The 23,704-nt window shown below is 43.5% G+C and overlaps 1 long non-coding RNA gene across 2 annotated transcripts in view; it reads left to right on the top strand.

The window, feature by feature from the left end:
- LOC144270449 (uncharacterized) overlaps positions 1-23,704 on the top strand; it is a 73,826-nt gene that overhangs the window by 36,035 nt on the left and 14,087 nt on the right. For both annotated transcript variants that reach the window (XR_013347157.1, XR_013347156.1), the window contains exons 3-4: positions 9,097-9,269; positions 18,188-18,312. This is a non-coding gene — a long non-coding RNA (uncharacterized LOC144270449). The remainder of the gene's footprint in view (positions 1-9,096; positions 9,270-18,187; positions 18,313-23,704) is intronic.

Below are 23,704 nucleotides of genomic sequence, written 5' to 3'. Positions count from 1 at the left end.
GATTTATACATAAACCCTCTACTGTGCATCTATTTTGTTTTCAAATAAATCATTAAATATACTCATGCTAGTCAGAGAAAATAACTGGTGACTAGTAAATGTGGGGGTATATATATATTTACTCGTTTTAAATGGTGTAGTTATATGATAACATTGTCAGCCTTAGGAGGTTAAGGATCCTAAAGTCTTCAGCATTTTGTGCCAGCACTTTTCTGCATTACAGACAAGGTAGTTGTTGCTGGGGGTGTATTTTATAATTAGTCAGGAGTGAAAAGCAAAACACTGGACTAGCCCAGTGGCCTGGTGCTGTAACAGTCCCCTGGGAGAAGCAGCCATTTTCCTAGTCTCAGTAGCTCAGCCAGCAGGGGTTAGTGTTACTGTGGAGGCAGCCACTCACACACTGGAGATAAGACATGTCTGTGATTGCTAAGTGGTAACCGTGCCAGCTAATTACAAACTTCAAAGGGAGCCCTCTACCTCTGGAAGGATGGTGATTGTGGACCTGAAGGATGAAGGGCTAGGAAGGGGAACAGTGGAGGCTTGAGGTGAGTGGTGAACCAGGAAACAATGAGGTTCAGGGAAGTGGAAGGTCTCTTTGTGGGCAGAAGGAACTCTTTAAACATTGAAATACATGTAAGTTTGCTTTACATATTGACCAGTGAATGTCCCGCATTAGTGAGGGAGAGAGCCAGCCACCTTGTGCCAAAAATGCTAATATATTGAAGGACATAAGCCCCTGATTTTTCATTTGGATCAGGTGTTTATTTCAGGCATCCTGCTATGAGCAGAAAGAAAACCCAGGGGCTGTTGAGATCCAGTCCCCATTTTTTGAAAATTTTGGGGGTAGATAAGTTGATCAGTGATTCTAGTTCTGCGATTAGGAGCAAGCAGACACATAGGCTGCGTGCAGCTTATTTAGTATCTCTCTCTCTCATGTTTACATCAACAACCTCATAGCTCCTCTCCTCCACTCTAAGCCAATGCCACAGTAGCTATGGCTCCCCTCACAAGTTCTGTCAGTGCAAAACTTCCCTCTGACATAGCAGTTCTACCAACATGGGGGAGATTTGCTTATTCAAGCTTCTGCTGTTTGATTTTCCCAACGTGTCCCAGCAGTACAGCTTCATCCATTTTTCATTGTAACAGCAAGGCTGAAAGACCAAAAATTCTACTTTCATAACAAAACTCCTCACAGGGACCAGAAATGTAAAGTGGCTTTCCCCACCCCCTCCCCAGCTGCACTGGTGAATTGTTTTTTGCAGTGGGAATTCACTATAAACCTTACCTAATCACTAACCAAATTATCCCCTCCCCGCTGGGTTTTTATATTTTCTGCCTTCAGAGGAGATCTGTCTATGTGGCAATATACCCCTTCCCTGATCCCACAGAAGTTCCTCCAAGAGGTGTCCATAGGCATTGACTTCCACTGTGTGGGAGACATTGAGACTGGGCGCCTTCCTCTGGCCCCACAGGAAATTAGTGCTCACTATAGAGAGAGGACACATGGTGTAGTGGTTGGAGTGCTAGCCTGGGATTTGGCAAATCCAGCTTCCTTGCTTTGTCACAAACTTTCTGTGTAACTGTTGGCAAGTCACTTAGTCTGTTTTGCCTCAGTTCTCCATCTGTAAAATGGGGGTAACAACACTTCCCTTTCTCATAGGGGTGTTGTGAGAATAATACATTAAAGATTGTGAGGCACTCGGATATGGTAATGGGGGCTATATAAGGATCTAAGATAAATAGAGAGACATCAGCATTAAGGCCTGAGTTCAGCAAGGCACTTAGACTCTCATTTAACTTTAAGCATGAATAGCCCTGTGATGGGTTGGACCCCCGTTTCGGGGTGCCACTGGATGTGCTGGGGTCCCACTGAGCCCACCTGTCCAACCAGCCTGGGTTTCCCTTACCCTGTGCTGCTCTCAAGCCCCTTTCCAGTACACACACAGGCAGGGACGCACCCAGCTGTATAATCATAGAGTCTGCGATTAGCTCTTTTGGGGCAGGTTCAGCTAGGGGAATGCCCAGCTCTCCTGTGCACACACCCTCTGGAGTGTAAACCCAACATTGTATTGTCTTGCACTGTATAGAGATCTATATAGCATAAACTCATAAAAATCATCCCTCCTTCACTGTGGAGGGAGATATGCACAGCTCTCCCACCCCACCCCAGTTATGAATTGCACAAACTAGGTTTTGGAATAAACAAAAAATAAGTTTATTAACTACAAAAGGTAAATTGTAAGTGATAAGGGATATCAAACAGAACAAAGCAGATTACTGAGCAAATAAAACAACACGCAACATAAGCTTAATTCACTAAAGAAACAGGTTACAAATAGTAATTTTTCACCCTAAATATTGTTTTAGGCAGGTTGGTAGAGTTTATGAAGCATAGAGTTCCACTTATTTCTCTTCACAAGCTAGACCCCTGTCTCAGCCTGGACTCAGCCCATGCCTTTCTCCAGCTTCGTTCCTTTGTTTCTTCCAGTGCTTTCAGAAGTCTTCCATCTTGGGCAGGGAGGCAATGGAGGAGAGCCCTCATTGACTCACTTCCCAGCCTTAAATAGGATTTACATAAACATTTGTTTCCAGTGGAAAAATACCAGCAGTGTCCAAGGTGGTACTCTATACCAGGTGACATTATCACATGACCTCGCAGTGTTAAATCCACCATGAGACAAGGTTTATTTGTAATGTCAACAAGAAGGAACTCCAGGAAGATGAGAGATCAGCATCTTCAAAGACCCATTCTATTGTCTTTCCTAATTGCCCATTCAGGCTGATTGCCTACTGTCTGGCGGGTGTTCCTCAAGTACACACACAGTTGTAATTGTTACATAGTCAATATTCCTAATACACGCATACAAATTGATACATGCACACATTCAGCAAATCATAACCTTTCCAATGATACCTCACGTGACCCATCTCTTGATTATGCCATATTCATATTACAACAATATTTTTATAAAGAATATGGGGTGCAGCGTCACAAGCCCCATTGACTTTCATGCTTAAAATTTAGCCTGTGTGTAAATGTTTTGCTGAATTGGGGCCTATATTTCCTTTGGAGATGTGAAAATTCCACTGAGAGGGATACCAAGGGGGTCGCAGCTGTTTGGGGAGCTCCTGGTGGCCAACTCCTCTAAGAGTCCTGCTACCAAGGATTGAAGAGGGAATGGGGGGAAGCTATGTAATTGGCCTCAGAAGAGTCTCTGAGATCTGTTGGTTTTGGAGGCCGACTCCTTCTCTCCCCTGTTTCTGACATGTCTGTGTAGTTTGCTCCCCATCACCTTATGAAAGAATGTGAAGGAATCTCCCCAGGTGCAAACTCACTGAGATTCCTGTCTCCCACATGGAAGGAGGCCCTACAGGGAAGGTTATGGTTCTTTACACTTATTAGAGTACAGCATATAACTAAATTCAAAATGAAAACACAATGAAAATTAGGCAGAGGGAACGTTTAACACTATTACCACTCCTCTGACTAGCTTACTATTCTCACACCAATTAGCTATACAAACCTATATAATCATCGCTCGCTTGGATAGTAAAAGGCAGGTAATAGGCACAGTCCCTTTGCCAGGCATGAACCTCACAGACAGGCAGCCTGTATCTCTGTTCCTCAGGCTGTACTGAAGAGCTATAGCTTACATTTCCATGTCTATATGGCTCTTAGGCAAATAATTATGCACCCCTTTGCTACTGACTGAATGTTTTCCCTTCTGAGCATGCCCAGAAACCTTCAGTGTGCTCTTACGTAAAAGTAACTCTAAGCTTTAACGAAGTTCAAAGCAACAGCTAACTGACTCTAGTGGCTCAACATTTCTTTGGCTTCCTTGCCCCAACGACAACAGCATCTGTTAGAGTCACATGACATCAATGATAGGGTCCGCCAAATCTCTGCATTTCTTCTCACAACAGGGTCATAAAGCACCGTACATTAAGCATGTACATTGGCCAAACTGGACAGTCTCTATGTAAAAAGAATAAATGGACACAAATCAGACGTCAAGAATTATAACATTCAAAAACCAGTCGGAGAACACTTCAATCTCTTTGGTCACTCGATTACAGACCTAAAAGTGGCAATTCTTCAACAAAAAAACTTCAAAAACAGACTCCAACGAGAGACTGCTGAATTGGAATTGATTTGCAAACTGGATACAATTAACTTAGGCTTGAATAAAGACTGGGAGTGGATGGGTCATTACACAAAGTAAAACTATTTCCCCATGTTTATTCCCCCCCTACCCCCAACTACAGTTCCTCAGACATTCTTGTCAACTGCTGGAAATGGCCCACCTTGATTATCACTACAAAAGTTCCCCCCCTGCCCCCGGCTCTCCTGCTGGTAATAGCTCACCGTACCTGATCACTCTCGTTACAGTGGGTATGGTAACACCCATTGTTTCATGTTCTCTGTGCATATAAATCTTCCCACTGTATTTTCCACTGCATGCATCCGATGAAGTGAACTGTAGCTCACGAAAGCTTATACTCAAATAAATTTGTGAGTCTCTAAGGTGCCAGAAGTACTCCTTTTTGTGGATACAGACGAACACGGCTTGCTACTCTGAAACCTGTTTTTTCTGCAACCCTAATTGATGGGGTTCAACTTGTACACTCCATTTAACCAATAAAAACTTAGCTAAGGAGCACTAGCCCCATCTCACTGCACCAAGTAGCAGCACAGCATTTTCCGCCCCCATGTAGGAAACCTCAAAAGAGTCCGACATCAAAAGCCAAAGGAAACAGAATACTGCTACCCTCACCCCCTCTTTTGTTCTCTTTTCATTACATTCCAGGCAAGCACTGAAAAGGGAGGGACTGGAGTGAGGGAGGTTAGATCACTGAATCTCAGGTGAGAAAATACAGCTTCTTCTTTTAGTGCTAAATATGAGTGTACAATTATAATTTAAAAAGAGAGAGAGAGAGAGAAAGAAAATATGCCTCTTTAGCCCTCACCTCACACGATTTATTCAATGATATCAAATCCCTTCAGGGCCTGATTCTTCACTGTCTTGTACCATGCATACTCATTGACACCTGTGCAACTTTATTTCTCATTTATACGGGGTCTGAGATGCCCACAATTCTTCACCACTCCTCCTGGTCCATGACATGGGTTCATTGGTCTTGGAGTTTGTAATGGTCCTGCTACTAGCCCTGAGAAGTTGAATTAGGACAGGCAGGCCCAATCAACCAATTAAGCAGTAAACAGGGGAGAGATGTATGCTATGAGGAGGCTGCTAATTGGAAGCAAGCTCACCTGTGAGGGAACAGGTGGGGTTTACATAAACCCAAGAGACTGGCAACAGAGAAACATTGAAGAGTGGTAGTTACTCTCTCTGAGGGATAGGAATCCCTGAGATGTAGGAGAGAGGATCTGACTAGGAAGAGTGGAAGCACACTAGGCAGTAGTCCAGTGGCAAGAGCAGTAAGGTGAAGGAAGCTGCACACCTTGACTGCTTGGTAAAGGGCAGACTAGAACCCAGAGTAGAGGGCAGGCTTGGGTTCCCCTGCCAACCAGTGCCAAGTGGTACTACCAGGGGCAGTGAACTAGCAGACTCTCTGAGTCACAGCAGGAGTCAGGGTAGTTGGATATTGCTTATCCAGAGAGACTTGGAAAGTATCCTATCTTGGAAGGGAAGAACACTTAGTGACCTGGTCAGGGGGTTGAGACACAAAGAGGAAGCAGCAACTCCTGGAGCAAGAGAGGGGGCCGCAGATAGAGAGGGACGAAGTCCAACTGCTGGAAAGGGGTGTTGGCCAGGTAGAGCTAATCCCCAGAATTGCCCAAAGGGGGCACCACCCAGGAGTAAGCAGAGCACCCTGTGACAGAGTTCTAATCCTTTTCCCTTCAAATGTCTCTTGACAGTCTTTCCATTGTATCCTCAGTCTTACACATGCTTTTTTGCTGTCCTTTTCCCCCCGATGATTTCTTTGCTGGTCATTGACAACTGTGCAAGTTGGGTGTAAAATGCTATCAGTGTATGGAAAAGCAATATAGGTTTGGAATGTGACATACAGTAGAACGTCAGAGTTATGGACACTTTGGGAATGGAGGTTGTCCATAACTCTGAAATGTTTGTAACTCTAAACAAAGTGCAGTTAGGGTTCCAGATCCAGCAGCTGACATTCCAAGCCAGGATTCAGCAGCAGCTGAGCAACCTAGTCAGCCCCTGCATGAGTTTGCAAGCTTGTCCCCCTCCAGGCAGGGGGTGGGTGGGTGTGTGTGTGTGTCCCTGTCCCTCTAGGCACAGTATGGGTGTGTGTGGGTAAAAAGCATATCTCCCCTCCTGGGGGAGGGGAGGTAAAAACAGCATTGCCCCCTCAGGGCGGGACCGAGGGGGGGTAAAAACAGTGCGCCCCCCTCCCGACCAGGGACAGGAAAGAGTGAAAGCTGTGCAGACCCCAGCATTGCTCCTGCTCTGCTGTCTCTGGCTGCCTTGGTAGGGTTGCCAGGCATCTGGTTTTCGACCGGAATGCCCAGTTGGAGCCGTCAGGGTCCCTTTTTGGTCAGCACTGCTGACTGGGCCGTTAAAAGTCCAGCCGGAGGTGCAGCGGGGATAAAGCAGACTCCCTGCCTGCCCTGGCTCTGCGTGGCTCCTGAAAGTGGCCACCAGGGGCAGCCAGGGAAGTTGCGCGCACTGCCCCCGCCTCAAGCACCGGCTCTGCAGCTCCCATTGGCCGGGAACCATGGCCAATGGGAGCTGCGGGGGTGGTGCCTATGAGCACGGACAGCACGCACCATGCAGAGCCAGCTGGTCATGCCTCTGCTTATGGGCTAGACATGCTAGCCACTTCCAGGAGCACCGCACAGCCAGGGCAGGCAGGGAGCCTGCCTTAGCCCCATGGTGCCGCTGACTGGGAGCCACCTGAGGTAAATGCCACCTGGCCGGAGCCCGCACTCTGAACCTGCTGCCCCAAGTCAGAACCTCCTCCTACATCCTAATTCCCTCCCAGACCCTGCACCGCAACCCTCTGCCTAAGCCCTGAGACCCCCCCCAGAGCCTGCAGCCCGCACTCCCTCCTGTGCTCCAAACTTCTCATCCCTGACCCCAGCCCAGAGCCCACACCCCCAGATGGAGCCCACACCCCCTCCCGCACCCTAACCCCTAGCTCTGAGCCCACTCCAGCACTCCAAACCCCTTGGCCCCAGCCCAGAGCTCCCTCATGTACCCCAAATCCCTCATTCTGAGCCCTACCCCAGAGCCTGCACCCAGCCAGAGCCCTCATCCCCTCCTGCACATGAACCCTCTGCTTCAGCCCAAAGCCTGCTCCCGCACCCTGGACCCCTCATTTCTGGCCCCACCCCAGAGCCCGCACCCCCAGCTGGAGCTCTCATCCCTTCCCACACCTAAACCCCCTGCCCCAGCCCAGTGAAAGTGAGTGAGGGTGGGGGAGAGTGAACAACAGAGGGTGGGCGGCTGGAGTGAATGGGGGTTGGGGCTTCAGAGAAGGGCTGGGGCCTCTGGGAAGGTGGTGGGGCAAGGGTGTTCGGTTTTGTGCAATTAGAAAGTTGGCAACCATATGCCTTGGCTTGGCAGCCCCAACATCTTGCTGTAAGTGGCTGGGAGTGGGGTGGGGGCAGGCAGCCCAGATGTGCCTACCTGTAAGATGCAATACAGGTACAGTACAGTACTTGCTTGCTTGTTTTATTTAATCGCTGCTGCTGCCTGATTGGTTACTTCCAGTTTCACATGGTGTCCGGTTGACCAGTCAGTCTGTAACTCTGGTATTCGTATCTTTGAGGTTCTACTGTAGTGGAAGAAATGTGACTGAAGGGCTTTTAGACATAAACCCAGGCCAGAAAGCTCAGAGATATTTGGATTATAGGTTTTGACTAAGCCCATTATAGAGAGGGGCCTAGCAGTGAAGCTCATATCTGAATCTGAACTGCCCAGCAGTCGAAGGATGTTAGGATTTGAAATTAGGTTCAGATCTATATTTAGTGCTTATAGTTGATATCAGTCCTTTTGATAATGCAAGTTTGAGAATTAGAGTATGAAATTGTAAACTTCCCTTTATATTTTTTCAGACTTTAATAAGAACTTCTCTAATGCTGTTTTTTTGTTTTTTGTCTATGTGATTAGGTGTTTTGTTTTGAGGTCACCCAATGAAATTAATAGGCAGCAGGTTTAAAACAAACACAAGGAAGTACTTCTTCACAAAATGCAGTCAACCTGTGGAACTAGTAGCCATGGGAAGTTGTGAAGGCCAAAAGTATAACTGGGTTCAAAAAAGAATTAAATACATTCATGAAGGGTAGGTCCATGAGTGGCTATTAACCAACATGGTCAGGGACAAAACTCTGTGCTCCAGGAGTCTCCAACTGCCAGAAGTGGGGACTGGACGACGGGATGTATCACACAAAATGGCCCTGTTCTGTTCATTCCCTCTAAAGTGCCTGGCACTGGCCACTGTCAGTGACAGAATACTGGGCTAGATGGACCATTGGACTGACCCAGTATGTTTGTTTGGGGGAAGAGGGGTTGTACTGGCAAGAAACTTGACTTGAGAAATCAAACAGCATATACAGAAAGTATCAATACAGATTACTGCCTGTGCCACAGACAGCTGGATGTTACAAAGGCTACCTGTTTGAAATGTGAGAATACCATGAGAAAACTAGGTACATTCCATATGGAAATGTTGTAAGGGATTTTTAGAATTTAGTGATTACTGGAAATATCTAAATTGGGACAAGTGATTACGTTATCTTTGTTATTCTGCGAGAGTGTTTTGTGAGTCAAGTCCAATGGAGGCTCCTTTCCCCTATGTGCAGTTCAGTGTAGCTCTTACTTAATGCAGTTATTGTCTGCCTTGCCTTCAGACACTTTAATTGCTATTGTTACACATAGAACATGCAGGAACACACTCATTGCTCTTGATTCTACATATGTTAGTTCCTATGAATGTCCAGTTGACACAGCAGAGGAGGTAGCATGATGTTTGAAGGTGTCTGTACATAAGTACTTATGTTTTCAAATGTAGTATCTAAGGTCAATGGTATAGCTTATACAGCTAGTTAAGAAATGAAAATGTTTGAAATAACATTTGCATTTCTTGGTTTGTTTTTTCTCCCTCCAGGGAGTGTAAGGTCATAGGCTGTACAGCTGCTTGGCTGGCTAGAGAAAGATAAGTGAATGCCTTCGACTCCACAGTGGCAAATACAGTCTTCCTAATTGTTTGAGATACTGTCTGTCCCCCTCCAGTGGAACTTCACTATCCCACACAAAAACAAGATCTGATCCCATACTGAGGTGGGTTCTCTTTACACATGTCCTTTTTTGAATGTTGCTGTTGACATTTATCATAAGGAGGTTTTATCTTGCAAAAACATCTAAAGTTCTGAGGCCTATGTATATAAACTATAAATGTCCCATTGTTATCTTATTTAGTCTTTTGTACTAGCACGTCCCCCAAATGTTGCACCACTCCATGAGCATCCACCACCAGAGTGAGAAAATAAAAGTGTGCATTATTATCCCGATCTCTAATTTAACAGGGAAGCATACTCTGCAGTGTACTTTTTTCTCATTAGACTGCAAGAGATCATGCAAAGTGCTGTAGGCTTGTGGAATTTGGAAATAAATTAGACAAATTCTCTACTCACTTCCATCAGGCAGATCTACTGAGGGCAATAGGATGGGACCAGAACTTTAAAAGTAATATCAGTACTGTAAATCCTCATGGCCAAGAATCACAACAGCAGAGTAGGAACCTGGATATGTGACTAAAAAATGATGCAAGTAGAAGATTTTTCAGTTCCTGTGGCGCTGAGATTCTCTATGAAATAGGCAATTTCAAACAAGTGGGGTTCCCTACATCTAAACAATAGGCTCACCAAAGTACTGGCTGGGAGATCGTAAATTAGAGCTGCGCACAGAATAGCGGGGGATACTTTCCCTGGAAATTTTCCACTGAACAAGCTGAATTTCTATGAGGAATGCAGACACTTCCTGAAGAAAAAAAAAAAAAAAAGAAGTTTTTAAATGAAAAACCAATTTTCTCTCAAAAAACAAGTTATGTTGGAAATTTTTCAGCCAACCCTAATGTAAATCAGTCTGTAAGAAGAAGGGACAAGCATACAGGCAATTGTACAGCACCAGCAAAAATTTTTGAAACAGCCCCGTTATATAAGCAGATGGGGGAACTGATAGGAAAAAGTATTAGTGAAAATTATAATATAGCCTGGAGTGCAGGGGCCCAAAAGGAAAAAAAATATAGGACAAGGTTTTTACTGGTCCTTATATAAGTGTTCAATTGGTGGTTGGGTAAAAAGTCTGTCTCCTCCCTCGTACATACAGGCAAAGGCAAAGTACAATGGCCATCCTTGCACTTCCTGAGCATCAGAACTGGTACAGGCTAGTATAGCTGCTATTAGCCCACCTCTCTAGTGTGTCTCACTGAGCCACAATACTTCCATGCTTAGGTAGTTTGTCTCTGCACTGCCACTTACTGTGAGCTTTCTCCGATTGGGATAATGTAGTTCACCAAAAGTAACAGAAACCCAAGTACTGAGTGCGATTAGGGTCATTATAGATTGGGATTGGGATAAAAACACTAAGAAAAGCAAAACGATAAAGGAAACATTGCACAAGATGGGATGAACTACAAAAACTATTTAAAGCACAAAATCAATGAGGCCCAGCCCAGAAAAGACAGGCCTCCAAAACTTGGCTTGGGTAATACATTGACAGGAACATTAGAGATTACTAAAATAATTAACTGAGTGTTATGCCTCAGAGGCCACCACGGCTGATGAAGAACAGATGACTAAATAAACATTTTTCCATAAGAAGGAGGAGAAATACTGGAAGAAGCCAGGAGAGAAATCAGGAAACCAGAAAGCGCTGTGATCACTGACAGAACCCAGACAGGACTCCTCCCAGAAACCAGAATGAACAGGGCAGGAGATGGAGAGAGTCAGAGAGAGAGAGCGATGTTTTATTAAAAAATCACTGGAAACTGCTCACAGATTACAAACTTGAGAAAGGCTGGTGGTTAAATAGCAAAGGAGTAAAGTGAGACTAGTTATTGGCCCAAGAATTGTCAATGAGACACATGATCTCTGTAGGTGAAGTTCTAATGTTATGAAGGGAGCACAAATGAAAGCTGGATGCACCAGTTACCCAGGTGAGGGCAGGGCACCCAGTATGCCTGGATATTGTGTGCATGTAAGTAATTCTAATGATGGTATAACTCCTGCGCATAAAAGTAAGCAATTCCTGTAGAATATGTTGCAGTCAAAGCCTGCTCTACTGTGATCCTAATCTCGCTGTCACAGTCTCACTGATAAACAGTTGTTTTCACTACTTGCTCTTTGTGTGAAAGACTGCATTGCCCCCTAGCCAGAGGCCAATTACCGTTTGGTGGGGCCCTGGGCCAGGACAAGTGGGGGCCCTTCGCCACCTCTTCTATCTGCAGTCCCCCCTCCCATTCCTCCCTGCTCCTGCCACGGAAATGGGGTCGGGGCACAGGAGCTTTCCTCACTCTGCCTGCCTGGCACTACTGCCGGGGAGCGGGGCGCAGGGGCGCCCAATTGGCCAGGAGCCCTGGGCACAGGCCCCGTTGGCCCAGTGGCTAATCCGCCTCTGCCCCCAGCCAAACATCATACTTACCCACTTACATTCCCCTGCTAACTTAGGGTGACCAGATGTCCCGATTTTATAGGGACAGTCCTGATATTTGGGGCTTTTTCTTATATAGGCACCTATTACCCCTCCCACCCCCATCCCGATTTTTCACACTTGCTATCTGGTCACCCTATGCTAACTATGTGCAGGAGAACTGGTGCTTAATATCAGTTAATAGATCTTGAAACAACAGGAACTAGGAGTTTGCCATGAGAAACGGACTTCCAAAATTATATGGTTCCACTTGCTACCATGCACTGAGCGGCAGTGCGCTGAATACCATTGGGCTCACTACCTGCAAATGACCTTGCTACAGTAACTTCTCGGTCACCTGAAAATCTTCAACATTTCCCTTACAAATCAGAGCTTGGTCCAAGTTACAAAGATCAGGTCCAGATCTGAACCTTGCCAAAGTTCAGAAGTATTTGGATGAAGATTCTGATTTGATTAGTTCTAGAGAAAGTGGCCAGTTGCAGGGTTTGGATCTGAATTCAGGCTTTCCCAAAGTTTGATGGTCCTGTGATCCAAAATACAGGAGCCTTATTTTCTACATCTGTAAAAACAGGGAGACTAAGGGCATGTCTATATGGGAATTTAGTGCATGGCAAGCTGGGTTGTAAATTCATAACCTAACCTGGCACACACAAAGTTCCATAGCAGTAGATCAAAATGCACGATAGACCCAGTGTGCAGCTGCAGGGTCCACATGGTCACTTAGTGTGCAGGAGGTTAGTGGACTGTAGATTTATACCCCAGCTTGCTATGCACTAAATTGCCATGTAGAGGAGCCCTAACACTACCCCATCTATGTAAAGCACTGAGGTTTAAGGATGAAAAGCACGATCTAAGTGACGAGTATTATTATTCATTTAAACTATATAAAAGTTTTGTACCATCAGACAAGGGATATTCAGATATGTATCATCAGTTCATTCTTAACACGAAACACTGATCTAAGACCAGAGCAGTTCAAAATGAGGCCTATTGACACTGTAGATTGTAACTGGTTAGTCTTGCAAATATACATTAATCACAGAGTTGGTAAAACATACATTATTCATTTGCTCTCCTGTAGTAGCTTTAAGATAAATTGTACTTTCTTCTGTGTAAACATTTATTTAGATAATTGTTTTAATGTACTTCCATAATTTATTCCATAGGTTGTAAAACATATATGGAGCAATTGCTGTTGGTAGTATAAAGTTTATTTGATTTTTTTTAAAGGTATCAAACACATTTTTAGATTCATCTTTTATCATCTAAATTGTAATTAAATCCCTGATCCAACCTCATTAAAATCAATGGAAAGACTCCCATTGGCTTTAGTAGGAATTCAATCAGACTCTTAGGGCTTGCCTATGCAAACATTTCATTCACTGCAAGGTGGGGTGTAAATTTACCTCACACTAGTCTGCCATGGACTAATTGTCCAGGTGCACCCTGCTGACACCCATTAACCAACTGCTAATGCATGTCAGCAAGGTACACAGACTGTTAGTCCGTGGCAGGCTAGTGCAGGGTAGATTCACACCCCAGCATGCTATGAACTAAATGTTTGCATAGACAAGCCCGTAGACAATTTTCATTGACTTCATCAGAAGCCTGGTAGTTTCCTAAATAAATATAAAGAGAGACAGCTTTTAGACATTGATATGCGTCACAAAATCCTTATAAAATGGTTACTTCTAAGTATCCCAGGTATTATAGATTGTTTTCAAAATTCCACAAAGGGTCAAATCCATTGAGCTTAGTTGCTTGACAAAAGCCAGCAGGATGTGATCCATCCAACATAAATGAAGCTAGGAACTGAATACAGGCCAAATTATATTTATGAAAAAATGTATTTTTCTAACTACCAGCACAGCAAAATTTCAAATACTTTCTGGGTTGGGTTAGAGATAGCTTTTCTCCTGGTATTTCAGGACAGTACGTCCATTTCCAGCCATGTTTTACATCCAGAAGGACCTGATGTCATGTAAAACTGAGTTTCCAGCCTTCTGTAATTACCGGTGTAAATGCTATTATTTAGATATCTGGCTACTTGACCTGCATGTACAAATCAGGTAGCTGGATGCCTATATTCTTGGATTTGTATCCACACTTAACCGGGGGCACAAAACTGGAGGTTAAGTTGAAGTTCCTTTAAAAATCAACCCTGAGAGGTCTAGCAATCAGAGTGAATCGCTGCAATTTTGCCCTTGCAATTAATTTGAAGCCAGATTGATGACCTGTAAAGTTATTTAGCCATTAATACAGAGCAAAATATCCCAGACTGTTCTAGTCTATCTGTTCTATATAGGTTCTTATACTGTGCTCCTCACCATAGTATGCGAGTGCCTTCCATTTTCACGTTGAGCAACTCAACTACATATCTGTCACATGTTGTTTGTTCACTAGAAGTATGTGCAATGGAATCCCTTGTTTTTGGAGGGTCTGGGTTGGGGAGGGAGATTAAAAACCATATATGTATGTGTTGCTATATATTTATAATTTTCACTGAGGCACAATACTTCCATGAAGAGGTGGTTTGTCTCTGCACAGCCACTTACTGTGAGTTTTCTTGTACTGGGACAATGTAGTTTGTAGACAGTAAGGGAAAAAGAAATACTGAGTGGGATTAGGATAACTGTAGATAAGGATAAAACCCTTAAGAAGAACAAGTTAACAGAAAAGGAAATGTTGGGGTGGCCTACAAAAACTACAATTGAACACCTCATCAGGCACAAAGGGGACTTGAACTTGTGGTTTTCTGCCTCCTGGGTGAGTGCACTAACCACTGGGTTAGAAGGAGGGTTGTCTCCTGTTTTGTGTGGAGTTAGGTGGCCTCTAAGAATGCCTACTAGATTGGGCCCCTACACATGAGACAGGTAGGTGAACATCTGTCTTTCCCTGGTTCGTGGATTGCTCCTTGGGGCTTAGGCAGGCGATAGGTGCCTAGAGGGAGGCAGCAGTGCTCATTCTGAGAGGCAGGAACTTAGGCACCTTGGCAACTATTACTGCAAAAATGTAGGTGCTGAGCGAGTTTAGGTGCCTGTGGTGATAGGCAGCAGCCAAGCAGCAGTTTTGTGGATTGCAGTGGCACCTAAAAACAGTGTGAGGGTTAGGTGCTTCAGTATCTTTGTGGGGCCATACCTGGAACCTTGATTTTGCTTCAAAATTTTATGGGAAGTTCATGTGGAGAGCACAGGGCAGGGGTGATGTGTTCATGGTAGCCTGTGTTGCTGAGAAGATGTGCTGCAGCATTCTGTACTAGTTGGAGTTTCCTAAGTGTTGAAAGCTTCATGCCCAGGTGTATTACATTGCTATAATCCATCTGAGAAGTGACAAAGGTGTGGATAACAGAAACCAGGTTATCATCAACCAAGACAAGACCTATAAAAGGAGCAGTGTGTGGTTTAGAGGAATGTGTGTGGCAGTGCAAACAGGACCTCCTCAGTTCTCGTCCCAGCTCTGCTAGTAATTCCCTGCACTGGGCAAGTCATTTAGAATGGGATTTTTCAAAAATGCCTAAGTGATTTAGGAGCACATGGCCCATTTCAACTTGTATAGGAAACATCAATGGGCCTTGTGCTCCAAAGACAGTTAGGCGATTTAGAAAATCCCACCCAGTCTCATATTCTACATCTGTAAATTGAGGATGATAATAATAATTATCCTCACTTAGCTCAAATGAGTCTGTCACAGGCTGACTAGCCCTTTGAGTAGGGTGACCAGATGTCCCAATTTTATAGGGACAGTCCTGTTATTTGGGGCTTTTTTTATATAGGTGTGACGTTATTGACAGGAACTGTGACTGTATAGAACATTGTTGCACTTGGTCTTGTACAGAGGAGGCCAAGTGGGGTCTCTATCGAAAGGTTGTAGTTCACTGGTTATAATTATGCTGTCTGTAGGTGTGTATCATTTTTGTATTTGAAGTTATGAATGTTGGCTATGTACTTGTTTGATTTTAAGTAGCCTCAGTGAAGCATTTGGTCAGCTTCTTGAGAAAAGACTATTCTCAATAAGTGCCCAATCAAGAAACACTTAAGCTGACAATGGACTTTGAGAGATGCCAATCCACATCTGAGCTTTCCTGGGAACGTTCAAACTAACATGTAAGTAATGGTGGCGGCCTGTAAAGAACTGAGTCATGCATGAACATGTGACTTGCCCATGTGACTCCAAAACTCCATCTTGTAGCTGTGATTCTGCATAGGAAAACACAAGGGGTTTCCACCCACAAGACAGAATATATAAGGCCCTGGGAAACCCTTCCGTTTGATCTTCAGCTGGTTCAAGAGATAGCCTCTCCACCCCAAAGAGATGCCTGAAAGAAACTGGAACAAAGGACAGTAACCACAGGGTGTGAGTGATTGCTGGACCCAGACTAGGAGGGAGTCTAGTTTGTAAAAGAAGCTTATAGTAACCTCTCTGAGGGTGAGATTTACCTGCATTTAGTTTCTTACTGTATTAGGCTTAGACTTGCGTGTTTTTGTTTTATTTTGCTTGGTAATTTACTTTGTTCTGTCTGTTATTACTTGGCACCACTTAAATCCTACATTTTATAAGTAATACAATCACTTTTTACTTAATAATTAACACAGAGTAAGCAATTAATTCCTGGGGGAACAAACAGCTGTGCATATCTCTCTATCATATCTCTCTCTAACAATTTATGAGTTTACCCTGTATAAGCTTTATCCAGAACAAAACAGATTTATTTGGGGTTTAGATCCCATTGGGAACTGGGTATTTGGGTGTTGGAGACAGGAGCACTTCTTAAGCTGTTTTCAGTGAAGCCTGCAGCTTCTGGGGGACGTGGTTCAGACCTGGGTCTGTGTTTGTAGCAGGCTAGCATGTCTGACACAACCAGGCAAGGTACTGAAGTCCAAAGCTGCCAGGGAAAACAGGCTCAGAGGTTGTCCCAGCACATCAGGTGACAGTCCCAAGGGGGTTTCTGTGACCCAGCCTGTCACAATAGGCTTCTATTAACCTCCACCTCCTGTCCTGATTTTTCACACTTGCTATCTGGTCACCCTACCTTTCAGGCAAGTTAGGCTCAGCCTGGCTTGTGATGATCAGATAACCAATCCCCAGCTGATCCTGACTGTCTGAGGATCAGATGGCTCAATTAAAATTATCAGACACCGCTGAGGAAGAGTTGGGTGACTTCCATAAAGGACTGGAAAAGCTCAGTTGTGGAGAGAAGTTGTGTCCTGTGACTTGCCTGAAGGGAAAAGGTAGTAGGCTCCTGTGTCAGGCAAGGGACAAGGCTAACCCGCAGGCAGGCAACCCGGATATAGACTAGGAATAAGGATCTAGTTTGGAGAGAACCAGACCTGGGGGAAAGACTCTGGGAAAGTAGCCCTGAAGGTCAGTGGTTTGGGTAAAAGGTGGGCCTCCAGGAAGAAACTCTGGAGGGTCAGTGCTCTACAAGTGAGTGGAGTGGAAGGGCACCTTAAGAGAGGTGGAAGATGCTTTTGTTTTATGCTGTTTGAACTAGAGGCTGCTACTAGAGAGGGCTTTCTTGTGGGACAGTAGACCTGTTGCGGGGCTATTGTTGGAACTAAGAGGGAAACAGAAATGAAGCTATGATTGCTCTTTGCCACAGTAGGCAGGGAGTGGGTGCTCTCCTAGGCTCTTAGGACTATTCATTACTTAATGCTTATACAGTACTCTGAAGATGTAAACCACAATGCTATTCACAGAAACTGAAGAAGTGTTCATCCACCCATCTATCTCATACCACCCATTTAAAAGATCAGCTCCTCATACAGGCCAATACAGAGGTCTTTTAAAAAAAACAAACAAACAAAAACACACCAAAACTGCATACCCAATATATGTATCTTATTGGCGTAGCATAAAACTAGTTCATGGCCAAAAATACGTCCTGTACAAGGTGCCCAAAAAGTTATGCTACTTCTAGCTGCCAAACAAGGGGCTTTATGTCATACAAAAGACACTGGTTGAATCTTGCAACAGAACAAATGGACAGTAAGGAAAAAACACTCTGCCGCTGTTGGAGGATTTTTCTGTTATTTCCAACCTTCTGAACCTCATTTAAAAGAGAGAGGAAGTAATCTGTGATAAAGTGTGACCATGAAACACAAATAAGTATTGCAGGAAAATTCCTATGCATACCATCTGACCGTATAGAATGAGGAAAGGAAAGTGACCCCACTCACAATCCATGCTATGGCAGCAGAAAGGCTGATTCAGTGGCTAGTACTATAAGTCTGATCAAGAGACAAATAAAACCCCGGCTCAAACTAGTAGATGCTGCTGTACCTTACGTATTTATATTGAACCATTAAATATAGCCCCTTTTTGTGGTATTTTGATGAGTGATGTGTGGGATACTAGCATTGCTGGGAAGCAAAATTCCTATTAATGAAAATGGTGAGTGAATAGAGAGCAATGTTAAAAGTAAACCCAGTGATGTAAGACTCCAAAAGCCAGTACCACACATCACCTCCTCCAGCATATGAGGTATTGGAGATTTTCTTACTGGCAGTTTTTTGGTTGTTGTGCCTGATTATTTACTACTTGTATTACAGAACTGCTTAGGGGCCCCAGCCATAGAGCAGGACTCCACAGTGCTAGATGCTGTACAAAGACAGAACAAAGAGATGGTCCCTGCCCTGATAAGGTTACAAATCAAGTATAAGAACAGAGACAAAAGGTAGGTGCAACAAACAGACGGGAAGCATAAGAACATCATGTGTCATTACTGGTCAACAAAGTAAGTAGAGGTTACAGTACACCAGCTGCCTAGCCATTGCTAAGTTTTTTGTTAGTATCATAACAGGTGTGGGTGGGTGAGGGAAGTGGGTGTAATTCCACCTGTTTTAGATAAATGGTTCCTCTTAAAGAACAGAACTTGTACCATTTAAACAGGCAAGTCTAGTTGGGAGTCTTACACTGTGTAGCTGTTAAATGTTTATTAGGTAGCAGATATTTTAAAATAATGTCTTGGAGCCTGATCCAAAGGCCATTGAAATAAATGGACAAATGGGTTTCTATTGATTTCAACGGGCACTGGTTATTCTTGTCCTTAACATTATTCCCCATCAGTGTGTTTGGTGAGCTTCAGGATATTACCTTTCCCAAGCCTTTTCTGAGGGTGATTAATTAGGGAGCTTGGTTGGGGTAATATTATTTGGAGTTGAGAAGTTGTAGGTGGCCTTTATTAAGATCTAGTGTTATAGCCCTTGTTTGGGCATCCTGCTTTCTTAATATATGAAAGAAGCCTCTTTTATATAAAACCTAGAGTATAAGTGAGGCACGGTAAATAAATGCAAATGACTAAATAAATGTTACCATGGTTACATGATTTTCAATTACTGTAATCCTTCCATGGCCATAAAACATTGACTAAAGAGGTGGTGATTGACATTACAAAAGCCTAAATGTGGATGTCTTTATGGAGATCCTACAGGATCAAGTTTTCTGCCTTGCCACTGTAGTAATTACAACTGATTATCAGAAGTGGAGGGAATGAAAGAACAAAGAAATCTATCAGCCCATTGTGTTTATAAATGAAAATTGTCTCTACATATAAGAATGCTACATTGTAGCTGGACAATATAAACGCAGTTAGACTATAATCTGAAAGGCAGCTCAGCCAAGTTAGTTCTAGATATCTGAAAATTGCAGAAGATCTGCTGCAGAAGTGGTACATATATGATCCTACACTTGCATAGCATGAAAATAGACCCTTAGCAGTACTTACAGCCAGCTAAGAATAGTCTATATGAATGCTATATGCTGTTTTCAGCACAGGTATGCCATTCAATGTAACAAAGGTGAAATCCTGGCCCCATTGAAATAATAGAAGTTTTTCCATTGACTTCAGTGGAGGCAAGGTTTCAACCAAAGTAACTGCTTTCTGTTATGTGGTGGTATGAATATGTTGTGCTATGGTGTCAACTATAATAAATTACCCTATAAAATGCACCTTTGATTTAATTCAGCAAGAGAAGGAAACTTCAAAGCAGAGGTTACCTGAGTAACGTTACTCTCAACCAAGTGCTATAGGAATCTCTGAGCAACATATTATGTTATACTAGGCTCAATGAAGAGTTAAGGACTGTCGGTTAGCCTAATTTAGGAATGTCCTTGCTCCTTTGGGTTTGATATAGAGCCTTGTCTCAATGTGGAACTACACAGGAGTGACTTTTCATGTATCAAAGTACAAATAAATCCCATAATATAATTTGAAGGTATGTACTATTTAAAATATATCATACTGGTGGGGAGGGGAATTTCTTGTTTAAAATTTTAATCTAATTTAGCTCTCCTGGAAGAGGCCAGAATGACTGACACCCCTGGAGTCCAAAGTCCTCTTTTATCCACATGTAGCAATTACTGTGTAGGCGGCAGCAGCAGTGCAAGCTTCCCCACTCCCTGCCTGTTACCACTCCCCAATCCCACCCAGCTGATGTATCTCAACCTGGACCTGGAGGACCCCCACCTCTATGTGATTGAGTATTTTAGTCTTCATGCCAATTTGTTCCTTTACCTCCCTACTAAGGCTACCAAGGGTTTTAATTAGTGTAAGTTGTGGCAGTGGTTTTTGTGATGTGGATACCTGGACTGAGACCATTAACTCATTTTACATAGGCCACTGAACAGCCATCAGATGGGAACAACTTTCAGATACCACAAGCTAAGCCAGATTCAACCAAGTGATTTGCTGGCGATAGGCTCTTGTTCAATACCATTTTTGTGAGATACCCAGTCCCCTTCCTTGTGTGTTTTTTAATGGAATTTTTGTTAAATGATGAGGTGCTCGACTATGGACTTCAGAGTTCAGGTTGGAGCAAACTGCAGCAGTTGAATTACAAACCTCTGGAAAAATGGAATGATAATGGAAGTGTTTTACTGTCCCTTAACTATAATATCAACCTGGGGTGACACTAATAATACTGTGTACTGCAGGCAGAATTATGAACTACAGTACATAGAACTTCCATACAGTACAAAGTGCACACAGGGGTTCTATGCTAAGCTAATGTTTTTAGTGAATTCCTACTAAGGCTAATAGTCTTTCAAGTAATTTGGAATATTAATTTATGATTTATTAATCATTTTCACTTATACAGCACTCTAAGTTTACATAGACACAGAGTGAAATCCTGACCATACTGTCAATAGTAAAGTCAATAGTAAAACTCCCTTTGACTTGAATGGGGCCAGGATTTCGCCTACATTATTGTTACCCCTTTTGACCTGAATAGTTAGTCAAAATTTAGGGCTTTGTGGGTTGTTTCCATTAGGAGAAGAAATTGATGATGGAGTCGGGTATTCTTTGCTACAATCCTATTCATTTACAAAGAATGAACTGATAGTTCTGTTTCCCTCAACACAGTAGGAATCAAACAGCAGGAGACAGTTTTTTTGCTCACACTCCCAAGCCTCTTTCCAGCTAGTGCTGTACTCAAAAGTTCTCTTAGCTTTTCTCAGAGTCATGCTGCAAGTGCATCTCTGGCTATGCCATTGGCTTTCTGCTGTTTCTCTGTCAGCTTCTCTGGTGTTTTTGTTGCTTCTCTCCCACACAGACACACAGCTGTAATCAAATCAATACCCTACCCCTGCGTTTATCAGACTCTTGGGAAACCCAGTGGACCAAATGGCCCAGCTACTGCCCAGGTTAGCATGCAGTCTAGTCTTTGGATGTTGGCTTTCCGTTGTTTCAACAAAGGAGCATTTAATTTTTCCTTGTTTAAGCTGAATGGAAGCTAGCTGTCATACCCAGGAGCCTCCAAGGGGTGTATGACAGCGTGTGTAACAGTATGTAGTTGGATTTTTAAAAAGTCCTTTTGCCTTAAAGCTGATGTACATTAAAATATAAACAGATCGTACAGATTAAACCAAATGACAGAACTCTCCTCGCCCTCTGTCCTCTCTGGATTTTTAAATACGACCAGCCCTTTAAAAAACCTGCAAACTCCTAGTCCACCCTTTTCTGGGAAACCTTAAAAATAGATAAAGCTTGTATGGAGCCCCGCTAGTCATGCCTCAGACTCTGTTGGATCAAGGAGGAAATCAAATTCCAGAGTTGAGGACACATCATGGAAAATGTGGCATCATGTAGCACCTTTCTGATTATACTGGCAGTAGGTGTTTAAGAACATAAGAACGGCCATACTGGGTCAGACCAAAGGTCCATCTAGCCCAGTATCCTGTCTTCCGACAGTGGCCAATGCCCGGTGTCCAAGAGGGAATGAATAGAACAGGTAATCATCAAGTGATCCATCCCCTGTCACCCATTCCCAGCTTCTGGCAAACAGAAGCTAGGGACACCATCCCTGCCCATCCTGGCTAATAGCCATCGATGGACCTATCCTCCATGAATTTATCTAGTTCTTTTTTGAACCTGTTATAGTCTTGGCCTATACAACATCCTCTGGCAAGGAGTTCGACAGTTTGACTATTTAGGGCAGACAGATCATAGATTCTATTGACAAAGGGCTTAAAATCCAAAGGCAAAGCAAAACAAGTCAAGACAGGACAAATCATACACAGAATGTGGTGTGGCCATTTTCTCCTTCTGTGCTGTTTTCTGGCACAGGTTCTCTGCAGCGGTGGAATGCAGTGGCCTGCCTTTGAAGTGTGAATATTCTACAGAAGTGCTGGCACTTCAGAATGACATCCCTCCTATGCAGGAAAGCCCCAGAGTTGTATTTCGTTTCACATTGTAGGAGCACTCAATGTCCCTCGCTATAGAGAAATCTCCATAGTTGTCCTAGCACCCATGCAACTACACTGGTTTGAGTACTGCTCTAGATAGAACATAGGTGTGTTTACCACTGTGTCATCTAAAATTGCTCAGAGGCGGGTTAGATGACATGGTGGTAAATATACCTATGCCCTGTCTACACTAGTGCTCCCACTCTGTTGCTACTACCCATGGAGTTGCACTGGTGCTAGAGTAGTAGCAGGAGACTTCTTTCTAACCTGAGAGGCAGCTAATTGTTAACTGACACCACCTGAAGATTGAATTTTTTACTCAGAATGTCCTATGTGATTACTGAGTTAAACTTACACTGCCGTTATACAAGAATACTCAGACATGAACACCACCTAGAGGCAAGATAATAAATTAAACTATAAAGATTTATAGGTGAGAGAACCAAACTCGTGTGAACCATTTTGGCCTACCTTCAGCCACTGTGGAGCTGAGACCCCCAATATAAGCTGAATATTTTTGGCTGCTTTGCTTCAAACTAATCCTTCTAGGAAAGAGACAACATCAGCCGATGTTAACTGGAGGCTAACATGTCACTCAAGAAGTATTACGTTTAGCGAGAACCTTTTGAGAGGGACAATATTTTACATATCCCGGACATTGGGAAGATATTTGTGGGGATACCCACTGGTAACTGTGTGAATCACGTAATTCAGTCCTTCCTGATCCACTTCTATTTTTTTTTTGCTTTATTTTAGTGGATATTAGATAAAATAAGAGTCAAATGTATCAAAGGGATTATTGGTTAAAGCTTTTTTGAATGTGACCTGTGAGACCTGTGCACCTCATGCCGACAGTTTGAGAAATGTGCATCGTTTGACAATTTCCAAGTTTCCAATGATCAGTTGTGACTCCTAAAATGCACTAAGACACTCCCTTTCCCTTTAACTATTATTATTATTTGTATTACCATAGCACCTAGAAGCCTTATTGTGCTAGGTGCTGTACAAACATAGAACAAAAAGATAGTCTCTGCCCCAAGAGTTTACAATCTAAGTAGTTTGCAATCTAACTTACTTTGCTTCTATGACTACAAGGGCAATGAAACATAAGAACCATGCAAACCTTGGTTTAGCTCTGCCTTTCTCTCCCCTCATGGAAATCTCTGTGGGAAGAGATTTGGGGGAGATGGACTGGTAAAACTGCACAAAAATCTTCTTGCAGAATTTTCGTTGGATTGTTTGATCTATAGAAAGCTTGAGGTTCTGTACCCAGGTTCCATTCCAAAGGGTCCCCCCACCTAAAATGTCCCAAGCTTCTGCCCTCAGAAACCATGAATCCTGGAGGGGGGCACAGGAGACCAGGACCTTCCCAGGGCAATTCA

Source organism: Eretmochelys imbricata, chromosome 9 (genome assembly GCF_965152235.1).
Source record: "Eretmochelys imbricata isolate rEreImb1 chromosome 9, rEreImb1.hap1, whole genome shotgun sequence".
Taxonomy (NCBI): Eukaryota; Metazoa; Chordata; order Testudines; family Cheloniidae; genus Eretmochelys; species Eretmochelys imbricata.
Note: the sequence above shows the minus strand (reverse complement) of the source record. Positions and strands in the feature narration are given on the sequence as shown.